Below are 19,400 nucleotides of genomic sequence, written 5' to 3' on the forward strand. Positions count from 1 at the left end.
GAAAAGAAATAGACTCACTCATGCATGGAAAACAAATGTGTTACAGATGAGCAAAGGCCATGCAGTGGAAAAAGGATTGTCTTTTCAATAAATTGTGCTGGAAAGTGTGGCTACTTATGTGTCAAAAAAGAAACTAACTCATTCCACACCTCATACATATATGAAAATTAACTTAAAATGGGCCATAAACATAAATGTAAAACTATAAACTTCCAGAAGAAAATAGAAAATGTTTGTGATCTTGGGCTAGGCGAAGATGTCTTAAATATAACACCTGAAGCATGATTTTCTGAAAAAACACACAGAATTTTATCAAGATTTTAAACATATATTCTTCCAAAGACACTGTTAGTGTGAAAATACCAACCATAGACTGGCAGGAAATATTTGCAAAGCCTGTACCTGATAAAGGGCTTGTATCCAGAATATGTAAATAGGTCTCAAACTCAGTAATAAAAAATAAATAACCCAATAACAAAATGAGCAAAAAATTTAGCCAGATACTTCACAAAGAAGATACTCAGAAGACAGGTCAGTATGCTCAATGTCATTAGTCGTGGGGGAAACACGACTTACACCACAGTGAGAATTGCTGCGCTTCTACCCCAGTGGCTGAAAGAAAGAGACTGGCGGGCCACGCAGGGCTGGCTTCGCGGGCCTGTGACCTGTGACCTGTGTGGCGACACAGAGCCCCTGCACGGAGGGCCCTGCGCCTTGTTTCATGCCCTCCTGTTTTCATCTTGAAATCGTTAATGATCTTAGAACACGGAGCCCGGTGTTTTCATTTTGCCCCAGACCCAGCAAATTATATAGCCAGTCTCGACTCCACACGTTAGCAAGGATGGGGGAAAGTGGAGCTCTCACACACCGCTGGTAGCAATGTTAAATGGAACCACCGCTTTGGAAAACAGTTGGGCAGTGTCTTAAAAAGCTAAGCATTTACCTCCCATAGGACCCAGCATTCCCATGCTTAGGTGTATACCCAAGAGAAATAAAAATATATGTGAAAGATTATATAGATTTTATGGGGATTAACTAACCAATAAAACTCCTTTTCTTTCCATTATATCTTTCATGAATAGCGAAGGCATTACAAATACTTTCTCTTTAAAAAGTTTCTCTATTCATCTGTCCCAAAGGTCACACCGTAAATAATTACCTTAGATTTTGACCTCTTATTTATGCAGTGACAGTAATTGAAATTAGAAAAGTAAAACATTTATTTATTTTAAAGCTACTAGAGACTTAACTATCCCTTCCATAACAGGCAAAGTTTTCATTTGGGGGAAATAAACCATTTTTACTGTGGCACATACACTACTTACATTATTAATATTGGTTCCATTTTATAAAAAGAGAGGGTTTTTTTAATTCAAAGTTGTGATTTCAATAATGATGAATTGTACATTTTACAGCTTGCTCTAATCTTTTAACACAATTAAATTGGACCTATCCCCAAGTTTTACCAACTTCTTAAAAACTTACCAGTCTATAACAATGACACAACTGATGAAAATGACATATCTGTGTAATGATGCAAAACTCACCATAGGTTCAAGAATAATGTACTTGTTTCATATCTGAAGATTAAATATATTGTAAATTCGGGGGGAGGTGTCTTTTTTCTTTTTTTGGAGACAAGGTCTTGCCCTGTTACCTGGGATACAGTACAGTGTTACTACCACAGCTCACTGCAACTTCAAACTCCTAGGCTCAAGTGATCCTTCTGCCTCAGGCTCCACAGTAGCTGGGACTACAGGCACATGCCACCACACCTGGCTCTCGCCCCCATTTTAGTAGAGATGGGGTCTCGCTCTTACTCAGACTGGTCTCGAACTCCTGGCCTCAACCAATCCTCCCTCCTTGGCCTCCCAAAGTGTTAGGATTATAGGCACGAGCCACTGCACCAGGCCTAAAATATACTGTAAGTTGTACAGTCCATTTCCTTGGTTGTTGGGAAAAAGAACACAGGCAGCAGCAGAGGACTGTCCTGGGACACTCTTCATCACAGCAGTAACAGTTTAGTCAAAATCATACCCAAAAGCCCAACCTTGACTACTCAAGACACAGGGCTACGCTCTGCCATCAATTAGAAAACGGTTACCTTTCTGAAAACCCTCAGGATAAATTTCCTTCTGGTTTTAGTACTGTGAACAATAGCTACGGTTCACCTGGGCAACTGGTTTGCTTTATGGCCATCACTAAAATGTTGAGCCTGCCCTTTTATACCAAAAGCCAAATTGGTGACACATCCTTAACAAGCTGTAGGAATTCACGGAAGACTTTCTTGTATTAGGTTTCCTCCTGGCTCTATTTTAGATCCTAAACTTCATTTCTCTTTTCATCATCCTTCTCATCCCCTTCTAATATATATAGCCTTACTGTGTTTCTTCTTTTCTAATTGTCCTCAAAATATTTTTGGAACAAAAGAAGTTCTAATAAAATATACCGTGTATACTTATGGATACACATGAGGACACATGCACACACATAGACTAAAAGCCAACCGAATTTTATTCTTTCTCCAGGATGATGGGGGACCCTGCTTCCTGCGCTGTGTGGCTCACGTGTTGCAACGACAGCACTGGTGACAGCGCCCGTCTCACTCTTGGCCAGCAGCAAATATTCCCATCTCTTGTTTCTCCATTCCTCAGCAGTTGAGAATAGGAATTAATCAACGTCTTATAATGAAATGGGATGCTTCAAAATGTTACATTAAAGCTCAATTCCACCACTGAAAACATTTCTTATGTTTTTCTCATTATATACATTTACTAGCCCTGAACCAAATCTAACTGTATTTTGTACAACATTTAGTACACAATCTATTTTAACAGAACTCTAAGACAAACTTTCAATGATTAGCGAAGTATATGATATATAACCTACTAATTTTATTGAATGGGTTTTCTTTCAAAATAAATTATGTAATTAAAAATTAGAAAATTACATCTTTCTAAATCATATACATTTTTAAAACTTCTATTTTCATTTTAAACTCAATTATAAAAAATTATCACAATAATGTACATTGTACCCAAAAAGCCCTAACCTCAGCATGATATAATTCATCCATGTAACCCAAAATACGTGTACCCCCTAAATCTATTGAAATAAAAAAAAAAACCTAAAAAAAAATGGTCACAATAAAATTATATGCTTTGTCCATTTGTCAGAGAAAAATAATTAACGGTAAATACTAGGCCTTCTTTTTCAATTCTGTATGAAATTCCTTTTGATAACACTTGATAGAATTCTATTCACAACAACACTCAGCCAAATACACTTCTTTCTATAGTACTAAGTGTTCAGAAACACACAGCATTCAAATAATGTAGTTTCCATGTAATTAGGATATCATTTTCAGTTTGATAATCTGGCATAGAAAAGTCTTCCAGTGGAAGAAAGGAGAAATAGCTAAAAAGAAACAGTTGACTTAAAGGATGATGATTACTACTGAATGAACCGGTTCCCTAAAACGTAGTGGAATGGACTGTCAATGCCTGAAAGTGACAGAGACGTGCACGTCTGGGAACAGAATGAAAGCTCTGTTGGCAACACAACAGTGATCCGACCAGGGAGGATAATCCATTTTTTCGTTACATATCTATCCCACCTCCCGACACCTGTTTATCATCCACGTTCCCTAACAGGCTTTGGTGCCATCCACTTACTCCTTTTTTGTTTAAAAATTTTCATTTAGAAATTACTCATACAAGGAAGTATTTTAAAATATGTGCAGTTTGAAGAATTAGAAACACCAGAGAAACCACCACCTCTGCTCAGAGAGAGCAGAAGCTCCTTGGATAGGCCCCTCCTGCCGGCTCCCGCCACCACCACCAGTGTCCCCAATTCTGTGTTAACTGTTCCCCCGCTTTTGTCTTCATACCGTTCAGTCCTGTGTATGTGCATCCCTTAAAACACGTTGCTCTGTGCTGCCGGGTTTTGAACTTTACAGAAATGGAATCATTCTGCAAGTATTCTTTTGTACTTTGATTCCTTTCTTTGATATTACATTTTTGCAATTAATCCATACTGATGTGTGAGGCCACAGTTTATTTTTATTGCAGTGAAATAGCCTGTCATATAAACATATGACTGTCCATTCTGCTGCTAATGACCCTTTGTAATGTTTCTATATTCTGCTGCTGGTGTTACAGTTGCTCTGGCCTGATTATTTTTCACAAATTGAATGTTATTTTTATATTTTATAGTTCATGCTTTAATTTTAACCGCACTTATCAACTTTGTTCCTTATTCATTCTTACATTTCAGAATTTTCATTTGGGATCTTTTTTATCTTCCTAATGTAAACCATTAAGAATTTCTTTTGTCTCAGACTTTGTCTAAAAAAGCCTTTATTTCAATTTCTTCCTTGAAAGGTAAGTAATTCTAGGCCGAGAGTTATTATCTCTTAAGACATATTGAAGCTATTGTTCCAGTCATTTGAATTCCGGTGCTGCAGTTAAGAAGTCAGTCGTGAGTCTAACTACCACACCTTTATAAATGATGTCTTTTCAAAAATCTATTGACTGTATTTAAGGTTTTCTCTTTCCCTCTAGTAAATTCTGCAGTTCTCACTATAATATGGCTAAATGTGGATACCTTTTTTGATTTGTTCTTCACTGGTCTTGCTGGATCGAGTACTAGTATCTTTTACCCAGTATCTCTATAAATAGTGATTCTTCCTCATTTCCTCTATTATCTCCTTCTAGAACCGTAGCTATATAGGTCTGTCAGTGAACTCGTATCCAGCATATATAAAGAACTCTGTGACACTTCAGTAAGAATACTGAAATAAACCAATTCAGTAAGAAATGGGCAAAGGAACTGAATGGACACTTTGTGAAGGAAGATATCATTGGTCGATAGGCACATTAAAAGATGCTAACTTCAGGAAAATGCAAACTTAAATTTCGTGAGATGCCACTAACAAACCCACTGGAATGACACAAATTTTACAAGACCGACAATACCAGGTTCGGAGAACTTGGAATTCTCATATACTGCTGGTGGAAATGTAAATTCTTCACTTTGGATAACAGTTGTGCTGTTTCTAATAAAGTTAAACATACATTTATCATATGGCCTAGCAATTCCACTCTTAGGTATTTATCCAAATACATGCCTACACCTGTACATAAAAGCACACTCTATCTTATGTCATGATAACCCCCAAATGTCCCATAAATGGATTTAAAAAATCATGGTATATATGCACACAATGGCCTACTACTCAGCAATGAAAAAGAATGAATCACCAACATCTGTAAGCAGATGAATCTCAAAACATGCTGACCAAAAAAGCCAATCGTGGAAAATAATACACTGTATGATTCCACTTATATACAATTCCAAAGCAGGCAAAGCTCATCACTGTGACAGAAAGCCAATCGGTTACAGAGTGGGGCTGGAGGGCAGGGTGGGCTGAGCACACAGGAGCACAGGGAACTTCCTGTATCTTGACTGAGACGGTGGTGACACAGAGGCACTGATTTACAGAGGAAGTAAAAAAACGACTTCCTTGAGAAAACACAGCCAGTTAATAGTAGAGCAATATTAGCATTAGTCTCGGTCTATTAACATTTTCAAGCTTTCTCTCAGAAGGACAAACTGGCTGCAGGAAAAGAGCTCACGTTCACCCAGCGTTTAACAAATACTGCTGGGTGAGTGCCACATGCCAGCCACATGCAATAGAGACCCTGACCTCACAGAGATCACAGTGGTGGGAAAAGGTTTCACGGCAGAGGGCAAAGAACGCTATGGCACCGCCAACAAGCAATTCAACCACATGGTCTGCTACAGGGGCCCCTAAAGTACCTCCCACAAGAGTTTTTAAGACCTTTAAGTTTAAAGTCTAAAGAAGAAGATAGAGTCACAATAAACAATAAGGTAAGGTAGATCCTTACCTAACACATAAAAAGATAACTACAAATGGTTTAAAGACCTAACTATAAAAGGTAAAACCATAAAGTTAATAAAGGAAAATGTAGGGAATATTGTTGCCTTAAGGACTTCTTAAATAAAATTTCAAAAGCATAAAACAGTAGGCAAACTAGACTGAATTTGATCACATCCAAATTAGAATTTTCTGTTCATAAAGGAAACTATGGAAAAAATTAATAAACAGATGACAGAAAGAGAAAAGATATTTACAAAGCATAAAACCTGTAAAGGAACTAACGTCCAGTGTAACAAGAGCTTCTGCAAGTCAACAGGAAAAGACACAATCCCAGTGGGAAATGGGCAGAAGGCAGTAACAGGCACCCGCAGGAAAGGAACCCCAGAACCATGTAAGAACACCACGAGCTGCCTAAACCAAATACAGAAATGCAAATTAAAACATCCCTCCGAATGACAAAATTTGGGCAAGTGAACATCAAGTATATGCAGATGTACAGGAAAACAAAACCCAATGTGCACAGCGCTACCGAACTTGTAGACTGAGGCATCTTTCATAAGAGCTTAGTCAAATTAATTACCCACATGCATATGGTATCACCAAGGAGGAATTCTTTCTGGACGTACATCCCAGTGAGTGGCCGTGAAGAGCTGGGGACAATGCACAGTCATCCGTGCCCGAGGGAAGCTGGAGACACTCACCTGCGTGTCCACGGTAGGGAAATAATTCAAAGCACGGGGAAAGGGTATGATGCAAGGAGACACGGAGCATGGTGAAAACACCCAGGTTATCCTAGCATGCGACGGTGACGGCATGGTGATGAAAAAGGCAGAGGACACTCCCCTTAGGGTTGTAGACAGAGCCAGACGAGGTCATGCACGGAAAGTGCCCAGTCCCTTGCCCTTAGTCCTACGAAAGTAATTCCTGCTACGTGGTATAGGTCACCCCCTAAGCTTTCACCCCACTGTTTATTTATTTGTGCAGCTGGAGCACGGAGCTTTGTTACGAGAACTTAATAGAAGACGCGGCGGCACCGTGAGAGCCCGGGGGAGGCGAGGCCTCCGAGTCTCGCGGGTCCTGTGTGCACAGCGGTGCTCCCCGCGCTGCTGCAGGCGGGACAAGCCTCACCCCACCCGCATCTCCATCTGCGCATCTATAGAATGGAATTGTTAAAGCCAATGCCATGTGGCTGATTTGAGGGTAAATGAGACAATGCAAACCTCGTAACAAGTGTTCGTTCCCCTCGCTTCTCCTCCCTCCCAGGTATGTGAAGGTGCCGTCTCACGAGGGGGAGCCCCGTGCCACCGTCACATGTTGCGGTGGCCACGCAACAACATGGAAGAAGACTCAGCCATGCTGAGACAACACACACCTATACAGAAAATGACTAGAAAGAAGAAAATCAAAGTGAGTACCTTACTTGAATTTGGGTAGAGAAATTATAGGTGGTTATTTTTCTGGTTTTCTATTTTCCGAGTATCCTATAATATGGTTACGTTACTTTTAGAAATGGAATATTTCATGGCAAACAAATATTTTACTTTAAAATTGCATTGAACAAAAAGTGTTAAACTTTAAAACCTAAACAGCATCTTTATAGATCCTCCATCAATGGAGTTAATTTTAAAATTCTAGAATATATTCTGAAGCACTGGGTTCTTCTTAATTCTAACACTTAACCTGGGACAAATAATTTACTCTGAGAGCTGCATTCTTCACCTGTAAAGTGGGACTAACTTTAACTCACAGTTGTGAGGATGAAATGTGATAATGTGTAAGTACCATGGAGATGATCATGTTTTGAAAACTTCAAAGTTTGCAAAGATATAAATATAAACCCATTAAATACCAGAAGAAAAAATTTTAAATGTTTAGTAGCTTGTACTCCAACATCAGATAGACCTATATTCAAATTTTAGCTCTGCCACCAACAAGCTGGATGGCTTTGGGCAATCTACTTCACCTTCTTACTACAGCATCTCCTCAGCAGTGTGGGAGTAACGACAACATGCCTGTGTTGCTGTGAAAATTAAATAAGTTACTTATATAAAGCCCAGTGCTTGTCAGAAAATAATGGCTCATTTAATGTTACCAATTATAATCCTCCTTAAAACCACTTCTGCAGTTAATGAAACTGAATATTATTATTAATGTCCCAATCACTGTTTCACATTAATATACAAAAAGAGAAGAGACATATTCCCTACTCTTAAGGTTCTCACAGTCAATAAAAGAAATGGAAATATATTTCAAAGATCATAGGAGACTTCAGTAACTAATGAAATCAAATTTTATATCTATTACTAGGGGAACAAAGAGAAAGAGGAACAGGATTGGGTACAATGAGGAATATATCAAAATCTCAAAGGAGATCATATTTGAGTTGGATCTTGAAAGCCTGGGTATGATTTTGTCCATTAATGAAGGAAAAATACAAAATTGAAAATCTAAGCCAGGCATGATGGCACATGCTTGTAATCCCAGCTACTCAGGAGGGTGAGGTGGGAGGATCATTTGAATCCAAGAGTTTGAGTCCAGGCTGGGCAACCTAGTGAGATGCCATCTCAAAAAAATAAAATAAAATAAAATAAAAGCCATAGAGTGCTCAGGCCATTGACACTTGTCTCATCAGATGGAACACTGAAAGGGGAAAGGCTGGCTGTAAAAAGAAGAAAGAAATATCATGATCTAATTGTGAAGAGCTTTATACAAATGCCCTGCTCCATTATTTGGACTTTATGCACAACAGGGAAATCAAAAGAGGATTTAAGAACACAATCAGACCTAAAATTTAGAAAAATAACTGGTAAAATTAAGTTGACTTAACGGTGTCAGGAAAGACTTCTCAAGGAGATGACACTTGAAAGAGGAGTCTGGGAAGGTCATCCCAGGTGGCATGTGGGAGACACAGACCTGAGGACCTGCCAAGCGTATCTCCGATTTCTGGAGCGTAGCAGAGTGGGGGGTGGCAGAGGTGATGTGGAAGACACGGGCCGAGACAGCAACACCTTTCAACAGGAATGGGGGCTTCGAGGGCGAGAGAGAAATGCCTGCGATGGTAGAGCGATCTGAGATGCCATTGTGGAAAAACAGGGGCTGGAGGAACAGGCAGGAAATCACAAGAGTGAAAACCCAGCCCAGTAGAGGGAAGAGCAGATAGACTCAAGAGACATTTGAGGGGACCATTCAGTCTAGCCTGGGAGGGAAAAAAATGAGTATGTTCTACTTTTTACCATTTCCCTATTCAAAAAGCACTCACTATTCCCCTCTACCTATAGATTAAAATGTCAATGCTAGCATTCTCAAGGCCTTCCTAGTCTGACCCTCCCTGCTTTTTTATCCACTTTTCCTTAAACCCCACGGTCCCTCTACTTGGACTCTCCTCTCTGCCGCGTCAAACCCTATACAACCACTGAGGCCTGACTAATTCCATGCCACCCAAAGGGCCTTCCAAGCTCTCCTGGTGTCTCTCCCCTCAAAGCAAGCCTCCAGTGTTGTAAATTAATAAACCCTCATCATGTGGTAACGACCCTCTCCTATTACTAGGTACTACTGTCTCATTCTTTAACAGCTGTTTACATTTCTATGTGCCCTGTCTGTATGTTTCCTTCACAGAACTGCAAAGAAATGTCAAGCACACGAAAACACCTAGACAACAATCCAAGGCAAGATGAATGTCAGAAGATTTTGGCATCCTGGAAAAAACTCACCATGGACTTTGGTTATTCAGAATTAGCTACTTCTTGTATAAGACTATCTTGTAAAATAAAATAGTAATGGTAACAGTGGTAAAGTATACCTGCCAATCCACTTTCACAATAAGATATGTAAGAAGAATAAATCAATATAGATTGATGTTGAGCCTAAGAATACTGAGTTATAGAAATGCTGCCTGTATTTCTGGAGACAAGATTTGATTTCAGAAGTCAAATAAGGCTTTGCCTTAAAGAAAAGATAAATGTGTTATTTGAAAAGCTGCCTCCTCTCAGGAGGGCATCTCGCTGATCAGTAGAAGCTGCACTTCAAAGAGACAGCTGTAAACTGGGCCTTTGGTTCTCACCTGTTTTGAAAGACAAGGCAGGCCTTTTCCTTAGAACCAAAAGGTTGCAGGAGCTGACAGGTAGACCCCCAGAGATGAGAGCTGATCATATAGATATGCTAATGCCCAAGCCGGGCCCAGATGGTACCATGCGGTTCAAGTAATTAACACAAAGCACAGCTCATGTTGACTTCTGGGATCATCTCTGTCCCCAAGAACACAATCACCGGAGCAAAGATGTCTCTGTTTTTTGCTAAAGTAATAGCCTTATCATAAAACTTACAAGTTTGCCCCAAGACGATTTTATAACTCATTGTTCCCCTAGTTGGAGTTACTTTAAGGATCTGTAGTAGCCTTTTAGGAGACTTTGACCCTAAAGCAAACTGCCTGTTAGTATGCAAATCCTGTTGCCCTTGGCAACGGGGAGCCTGTATGTACCCTATAAAATATCTGTGTGGAGTTTCAGTCGGGGATATATTAGATGCGGGTAAAAATATATCCATCCGGATACATTCCTTTATTTATTTATTTTCATAAACCTTTACTTTATAAACTATATCTTTGGCTCTGTGTATTATTATTGCCATTACTTTATCTTTTATTTCTGTTTCCTACTATATTTTTCATCCTTTGCGATGACCCCTGCCTGAGAGACCTGATTGGAACAAAGAGGAAAAAAAAACCTCTTTGCGGGGAGTGTAGCTAACTCCCCGCAGATCGAAAGGAGAATACAATGAGTAATTCCAAGAAGAATCCTTGGAATTACATAAGCAGGATAATAACTGGTAGTTTTTCAAACTAACTTATTTACAAAGAAGTAACTTAGGAATGGCCATTCTCCTCCTCTCTAATAATTCTAAGACAGAGAGACATAGCCAACTTTAACTTAAATAAACTGTTCCTGGAAATTGGGCTTCAACGAGTTAAATTATAATACATAAAAAAAGAAATAATATGTACCTAGTTGCAACTTCAAAGCCAACATACACATGAAGAGGACTTACAGTTTGGGCTTATGTATATCTGTAGTGACAGGAAGAACTCCAGGAGAACTCAGAAATTTCAATGCCAAACATGTCACAAGAGGTCAGAGGTCACATTTTCTAACTGGGGTTTGACCCTAAAGTAAGCAATACATGTAATTAATTGATGCCTTATTCTGAAACATTAACTTGAATGGGACTAGTCTACCAATCCACTGTTAGTCTAATCGTGCTCGTCACAATGTGAGCACCTCTAGAAACACAAAGTCAAAGTTACTCAAGACGGAAAGGAAACATACAGGTTGACTATTTTGATTGCTTTTTCCAAGTAGTCAATAAAAAATAAGTTAGCCTCCCCAATCACACTGCCTAGGTAATAATGCCAGTAGAGACTAGTAAAACATCCATATCTGTTTCAAAAGCATGTCTTTAAACTATAACTATTACTTAAAATAATTATAACCTTCTAATGCCATGTTATAACTACCCAAATTAGATGTGCATAATTTGTTTGGATTAAAGAAGAAAAGGAAGTGATATATGTAACTTGATTTTATTGGACATTAAACTATACATAGTATTTAGGGAAATAACATGACAATGAGTTATGAATCATTAGGAATCTGCATGATTGAAGGATTAAATTTCACTTGTTACTGATTTTTTGTTATATGATTCTTCACCCTTTATATCTTGATTAGAAATCTGTAAAACAGGGGCTAACATCATCTTAAGCATAAAAATATTTTATAAATATTTAATAGAAATGTTAAGTAACTGAGTATTTCAAAGCTTTAATGACACCTATCCAAATTACATAAAAGTGATGAATTAATGTGACAACTATAGTGTCATAGACATTTAAACTGAAAAGGACTACTATTACCTAGGCGTATCTTCATACAACCCTCAACTGACTACCATATTTCCTTTTTTAATGATAAAATGACTCAACTGTTTCAATGTTATGACGATTAAACATTAGAAGACATCCTTCCATTTCTAGAAATGTAAAACGTTTTTACTGAGAGGCCAAAATTCGTGCTTATTTAGTTCCCAAATGAAGTCATCTATAGAATTTATGTTATTATTAATTTATAAACATGAGCTTTAAACCAGAGGGACAGCTTCACCATTAATCAAAACATCAGACTTTATCCCAGATATGTATTTGGAGCTCAGATTGATCTTTTCAGTAAAAATACTTTCCATAGCAAAATAATAAAACTTGTGAAAGAAGTTTCCCTTAGGTATATTTTTTTAAAGATTTGAATTATTGAATAAATCTCAGCAGTGATTCTGTAACTTACAGCACCTTTCCTACTTTCTTGGATACACTAGCAGTTCTTTTAAACAAGGAAAATTAAAAGAAAGTGGTAAAAAGGACTCAGAACACTCTTTCCTGGGGAGGTGTCATGGACAGGTACTGCTATGAACTCTGAATGTTGGATATCATCACACTTAGGTGGAGTAAACGTCTAGAATGAACACAGATACATACTCCTATTTTGTTATTGAGATAAGAAGATTATTATTAGTTGCTAAGAGTTCAATCAATTATGAGGATCTGAGGCATAACTGCTTTAAAAGGCCACAAATTCTACTCGTGGAATTTCCTTTTAAAATTGCAATGTCAGTCTTACTACATTAAGGATCCTGTATTTGATGGTGATATTGCTGTGGATTCTGTGGTGTCCAGCATTATATACAAACATAAAGAACATGCCTTGGGTTTGTTTCTGCTAAAAGGGATTTTTTTTTTTTTTTTTATTGCTTTTAGCTCTGCTTTTGAACTTCAGAAAATATCCAGTGCCTTTAGCAACAACTTTTTTTTTTTTTTTTTTTTTTTTTGAGACAGAGTCTTGCTCTGTTGCCTGGGCTAGAGTGAGTGTCATGGCTTCAGCCTAGCTCACAGCAACCTCAAATTCCCGGGCTTAAGCAATCCTACTGCCTCAGCCTCTCCAGTAGCTGGGACTACAGGCATGCGCCACCATGCCTGGCTAATTTTTTTTCTATATATATTTTTAGTTGGCCAGATCATTTCTTTCTACTTTTAGTAGAGACGGGGTCTCACTCTTGCTCAGGCTGGTCTCGAACTCCTGACCTCGAGTGATCCACCCGCCTCGGCCTCCCAGAGTGCTAAACAACTTTTTTTTTTTTTTTTAAAGAAAAATCGCAAGATTTTTGTCATCTGGGAAGATGGTGGAGGTAACAGTTTTAAACTCGCCCCCAAACCTCCTAGACAGAGTTACTGGAAGAGTAGCAAACAAAACAAAGCAAAACGCCCTGGGACAACATATACAGTACCAAAAAAATTAAGCGATAGGGAGTTTTGAGCAGTCAGGACAAATCTGCAAGAGCTACAGTTGCAATCGGTACTGACAGCTACGGAGGACAAGGAGGGACACGGCGGGGAATCTAGGGGAGCTGAGCACTGGAGGACCAAACTCGCAGCTGCAATGGACAGGATGAGACACCCTCACGTGAGACGATCCACGGTAACGCACGGATCCGTGGCAAAGTCCCGAGGAGCTGGAGCACGACAGCCCTCTGAAAACTCAAAATTAGGCAAAGCTCCCTTCCAGGACAAAGCCCCATATCATAGAGAAGTGTCAGGAATTAAAGTATCAAATACTACTGGAGTCAGTTAAAAAGACCTTTAGTATAAGAAAGGGTGGTTCAAGGAAAAATGGGGGAAAGATAGAGAAAAATCTAGGAAATCTCAAGAAATATGAGGCCATATTTTTAGCACTTCATAAAACTGGCATAAGAAGAGCATTAGAGCCATGAATCTAGTAAAAGGATTCAGACCCACTTCTCCCTGCTACAAGTTTGGGAAAACAGATTTTCACACCAGAATGACAACAGGAAGGACTGTGGCTCACGGGACAGAGTGACACCCTTATGATGAAAGCGTGTCAGAAAGATACGCCTGCAAAACAGAAGAAAACCAGGGTCCACTGTTTCAAGAAATGAGAAAAGACATTAAGAAAATGATGTAATAGGAAAGCTGTAAATCAGAATTAGACAAACTCAGGAATGAGTTAAACATTTGAAGTAAATGGAAAAGAAATCACTTCAGAAGTGAAGTCCAAACTAGAAGCTACACAAGAGTGATTATACAGCAGATAATATCAGATAAACAGAAGTTGAAAAGAATGAAAAAATTAAAAATCAAAAAGAAAAAAGATGAAAAAAATTCGATTGAAAATTACAAACACAGAAGACAGGAAAAGAAGACTAAACACACTAAGACAGGCCTCAAATAATAAAAACTAAATATATATAATAGTAATATAATCATAACTATAAATAATTTTAAGTTTCTTATTCTCAGATAGCTGTGAATATAATGTTGAATAAAATATTGACTAATTATATGATATTCTAAAATTTTATTGTTCATGATATCCACGATTCTCACCATGTCAGAGGAAAGGTAAGATTTTAGATAGAAGAGATACATAAAACCCAGTAGCCATAAATTTGAATGGAAAATATCAGTATGAATTAATGAGGTGTTTTTATCTTTTAAAAGTATATCGATTTCCTAACTCTGTCCATTCCAAGGCCTACAGAGACAACACAGTAGCAACACGGAGTGGAAAGAAAGTACTGTTGAAATACAATTTCAAATTAAAAGAAACCGGAGCCCCTGGAAGAAACTAGTGGTTTAGGATGTGTACAAAATGGGCCTTAAACCTTGTCACCCGAGAAAGCAGCAACGAACTTCGGGAGCCAACACAGAGGCTCCCGCTGGTCAAAGCTGGGAAAACCTCAGCATCAGTAAGGGTTTTGTCAAAAACCGACTCAAGTATCTCAAGTGTATTTAAGTCCATGGATTGCAAATGACAACTAAAAGAAAAAACCTAGCTGGTTACCACTAGAGGATGCTATTTTGAAAACTGATAAATACATGAAGAGAAGGAATTAAACACTTCTCCTACTTTTCCCATGTGAACCATACCACAGCGTGACCAAATAGCAGATAATGGGAGCCTATGTCCTTACAGAAGCATTCCAGTTAGCAAAGGAAAGATAAAATTAGATTACCACCATTTTGCAATTCTTAGTGAATTACTGGATCTAGCATCAATAGCTACATATATCACAAAACGAGACAACTGACACATGTGCCTCCTGAAAACACAACTCTCCGTAGCCTGTGCAGCAGCCTCGACCCACCCACAGCCCCTGGAACAACCATCAGTTTCCAGGAAATACAGAGGACTGAGCAGCAGGTCAAACTGGACCACAGGGCTGCGATCCTCGAAAGCCAGACTGCGAGAAACCAAATGACCCAGTTTCCCCAATCAATAAATCCCAAATGAAAGCCACAACAAAAAAGATGGATGAGAAATCCACAGATCAAAAAACAGAAACAAGCAGAACGAAGCCATTATACCAAAGTAAACGATAATGTTTAGGACGCAGGATGCAGGACTGCCTAAGAGGTGGTCACACCAAACCCCATAACTTTGAATGCACGACTCAAACTATGTAGCTTTCAATTTTTTTTATAATGGAGTCACCAGTCAAAATAAAGAGTGAAACTTAATGACTACATATGCAATCCTAACAATAATTCTTCTGCAGCCTTCTGTAACTTCAGCCATTTCTAAAGTTTAAAAGTCACCTCTATGTTCAGACTTAACTGTAAATAAGCAGAACAACATGACTTAAAATGAATCCAAGGCTTGAAAGTACAGAATAGGAATATCAGGCTTTACAGCAAAAGATCGGACTTCCTGTCCTCGCCCCATGCCACTTCCTAACTGACCTCAGGCAAGCGCAGCAGGCAAGAAGCAAAGGCACTGGGTCAGGCAGTTCTCTGCACAGTCCCCCCTGGAGCCAACTGTCCAGCAGGGAGATAGTCACGACTGTGACTGATGTTGGGAAAGAAGCACAGAACGCTCGGACGTGAGCCACTGTGATGGGAGGAAATGCCGCACAGCTCTCAGAGGGGACGAGGCAGAGGACACACGAGGAACCCCTCCTGAGCACTTACCCTCGGGTTTTCTTCCTTTCTTTTCGTCAATCTTTATATGACACTAATAAAACCTAGGTAAAATAAATTTATTGATACTTAATTTAGGAGCTATGGACCTCACAACATGAAGGAAGATAACCCTTGGCATCATTTAAGGCTACACTGATGAAGCACGGAGAGAAAGGAACACTTACCGACAAGCCGCGACACAAAAGGAGAAGGCGTGTGCAATCCTGTTTAACAACCTTTGCATCTTGTGCCACAGTTTAACTTGCGCACACACAGGTGCTGTGATAATCCAACAGACCTCTGCACCCGGCACTGCGGGGTGAATTCTCTGACTCCCACACGGCAGGTGGTCACAACCTAACAGCAACATTCACTAGGAGAGTCTGACAGCTTCCTAGGGAACATCCCTAGAGCTTCTAGAAGGATGCTATACGTGAGATCTAGAAAGATGCCACATGTGAGAAAAAGGAGTAGTCTGAAAAACTGAAATGGTTCAGTCAAGCTTACATGATTTTAATTTTTAAAAACGAATCCAAAGAACAGTATTGCATTTCAGCAGCCTTCTGTGAGCAATTTTGATATACAAAAACTGTTTTGTTAAAAGTCTCAACCATAAGAAAATACTACTTTTAAGTCTTTGAGATTTTTTAAATGTTTGTATTATCAACATCACCTCTCTGTAATTTGTATTTAGCTACCACACCTCAAATTATTTGCTTTAATTAAAAGTATAATAATTAAAACAACGTACTATTTATTTTATTCTTATTTTTCATACAGTATTATTTTGTTCCTTCCACTAAGCTACAGGAGCTAAGAGTTGTGCATGGTCAGCTTTAAAGTATTCTGAGTGTGAGTGTAGAGTCAGAGCCACACAGAGCCTGAACCCTTTCTCTATCTTCTGTTCCTTCCCTTGCAAGTAATTTTATGATCTTCTTCACCAGAATACAGGGAAGGGAAAAAAATATATGGAATCCAATTTTGTTACTTATTAACAAAGGCCAAAAAAAAGCGTTTAAGTGAGCTTTTGTAAATTATCTGTTTTCCATTTTTACACATAGCATTTAAAGAATATGGAGATATAGGTATAAAGAAATTTTAACTAAATTAACAACAGTAACAACAACAACAAAACCAACCTCCAAACATTTAAAAAGATAAATTTGGCTTTTTTTTTTTTTTTTTGAGACTGAGTCTCACACTCTGTCACCCGGGCTAGAGTGCCATGGCGTCAGCCTAGCTCACAGCAACTTCAAACTCCTGGGCTCAAGGAATCCTCCTGCCTCAGCCTCCAAAGTAGCTGGGACTACAGGCATGCGCCACCATGCCCAGCTAATTTTTTCTATATATATTTTTAGTTGTCCATATAATTTCTTTCTATTTTTAGTAGAGATGGGTCTTGCTCTTGCTCGGGCTGGTCTCAAACTCCTGAGCTCAATCTGCCTGCCTCGGCCTCCCAGAATGCTAGGATAAATTTGGCTTCATTCCTTTAAAAATACCCAGAGAAACAAAATAAAACCAAGTTCTTATTTTAAGACATCCTTATAATTAGTATATAACAAGTAAATAGAAGAGTCATAAATTAGTTTGATTTTATTTTGTGTCCTGAATCTTTGTCTACCAATATAAATAGCATTAGAACCTGGGGTGGGGAGGAACTTTCTTTTTAAAAACTGAGTGGTTTGTTTAATAATTTATAAAATATAGAATGAAATTGTTAAAAATTCTGTCAGTGGGCTATGACCTAATGCAATTTTGCTTTGTTTTGGTAAGAGAGTCTTTGAGGGGCTCTGTGGCCCCAGTTAGAATACAATGCCATCATCATAGCTCACTGCAGCCTCCAACTCCTGGGCTAAGGTGATATCCTCCTGTCTCAGCCTCCCAAAGTGCTAGGATTACAAGCGTGAGCACACAGGCAAGATGTTATTTACTTACTGCACATACCATGCTTGTCCTGTATTACAACGAGTAACGAACAGTATACTATTTTTAAACAGCTTCACTACATAAAAGCAAATGATTAACTAAAAGCCCTTTTAATAAAACACCTAAATAAAGTTACCAAGAGTTAAAAATTCTGATAACTGCAAAACTATTATAAATAGTACATACTGATATTTTACTTATCTAATATTTATTTTATAAACACAAGTTGCTTGTGTATGTTTCTGTATTTGTTTTTCTAACAACTATATACTCCTGCAAGGTAAGTGACTTCAGTCCTTTGTAATGTATGTTGATTAGCATAATAAAGTATTTTTGGACTTTCCCCCAAGGTCTCACATGAAATTTTACAGGGATTTTGTTTGTTTGTTTGTTTAAATTTACTTACTTTGTAATATGGTCAACGTTGGCAATTTGCTTCTGGTTCCATATAATCTCAATGGCTGCCCAAAGATGCTGGATAGCTTTTGTATCCGCCTGTCATCTTTTTGTTAAACGTGCCATGACCTATTTACTTCTTTAGCTGTAGTAAGACATAAAAACATAAGGAAAAAAAACATTACAAATTGAATTATTATCAACACAAGTGAGTACCATCATCAGTGCCTCCTGACTACTGATCATACCAAGGTAGCAGGTAGCACTGCCAACTTTCTGCCTCATTCCCTACCATCCACCTCACCACCTTCTTCATACAAGTTACCATTTGCTTCATTACTTCATAAAAAGTGAGAGTCTAAAAATGAAAGGGTTAAGGTTTTCCCAAAGAGGACAAGTGGCTACCTTATGCCAACATGTTTTATTAAATAAATTTAAGTTTTATTCTAATGCACAGAAATTTTACATGACAAAATTTCATTTATCAATAATGCATTGTTTGTAATTTGATCAATATAAAATGGAATTTAAATGCCCTAATTGTTTGTACTTTGGTTTATTATAATCATGGCTTAAAAAGTCCAATTCTGTATGCATATATTGATAAATGAAAGCATTTCAATAAAACAAAACCATGAACAGAATATGCAAAAAGTATTAATAATTACTTCTGGGGTAAGATGGGAAAAGCTGGCAAACAGGATACCAGAGGGCCACAAATTATTAGGAACAATCATATTCTTGAATAGATGTTAATTTCAGGGGTATTTATTACATTATTAAGAAAAACATTGCCATTTATTCAAATTTCAGTATTCTGGAGTAACTGAAGAAAATAGCCACCCGACCTCCAGATGATTCTCCACCTGTGCCTGGCAAGACTGGGGAAAACCCTGGGGCCACAGCTTGGGTGTCTGGTGACTGAGGGTTTTACAAAAGAGGCCTCTCCTGACTCAGCTTGGAGGGACTCATCTGTTAGGAACAGAGTGAGCCTATGAAACCTTCACCACAAACTTTGTGTTAGATCATGAATCCCAGCATTTGGCAACAACTGAAACATATCTCTAAATCTTACAGATTATAATGCTAAGTTTAAAATCTAGGCCTTAAAAATACAGTACACATTAAAGCTTCTGGGATTCCTAAAATCTCCTT

At 38.4% G+C, this 19,400-nt stretch overlaps 1 long non-coding RNA gene across 1 annotated transcript in view; it reads right to left on the reverse strand.

Moving 5' to 3' along the window:
* LOC138376833 (uncharacterized) overlaps positions 1-19,400 on the reverse strand; it is a 67,844-nt gene that overhangs the window by 9,815 nt on the left and 38,629 nt on the right. Inside the window, exon 3 of the long non-coding RNA XR_011231753.1 lies at positions 18,256-18,390. This is a non-coding gene — a long non-coding RNA (uncharacterized lncRNA). The remainder of the gene's footprint in view (positions 1-18,255; positions 18,391-19,400) is intronic.

This window comes from Eulemur rufifrons, chromosome 29 (assembly GCF_041146395.1).
Source record: "Eulemur rufifrons isolate Redbay chromosome 29, OSU_ERuf_1, whole genome shotgun sequence".
NCBI classification, from domain to species: domain Eukaryota; kingdom Metazoa; phylum Chordata; class Mammalia; order Primates; family Lemuridae; genus Eulemur; species Eulemur rufifrons.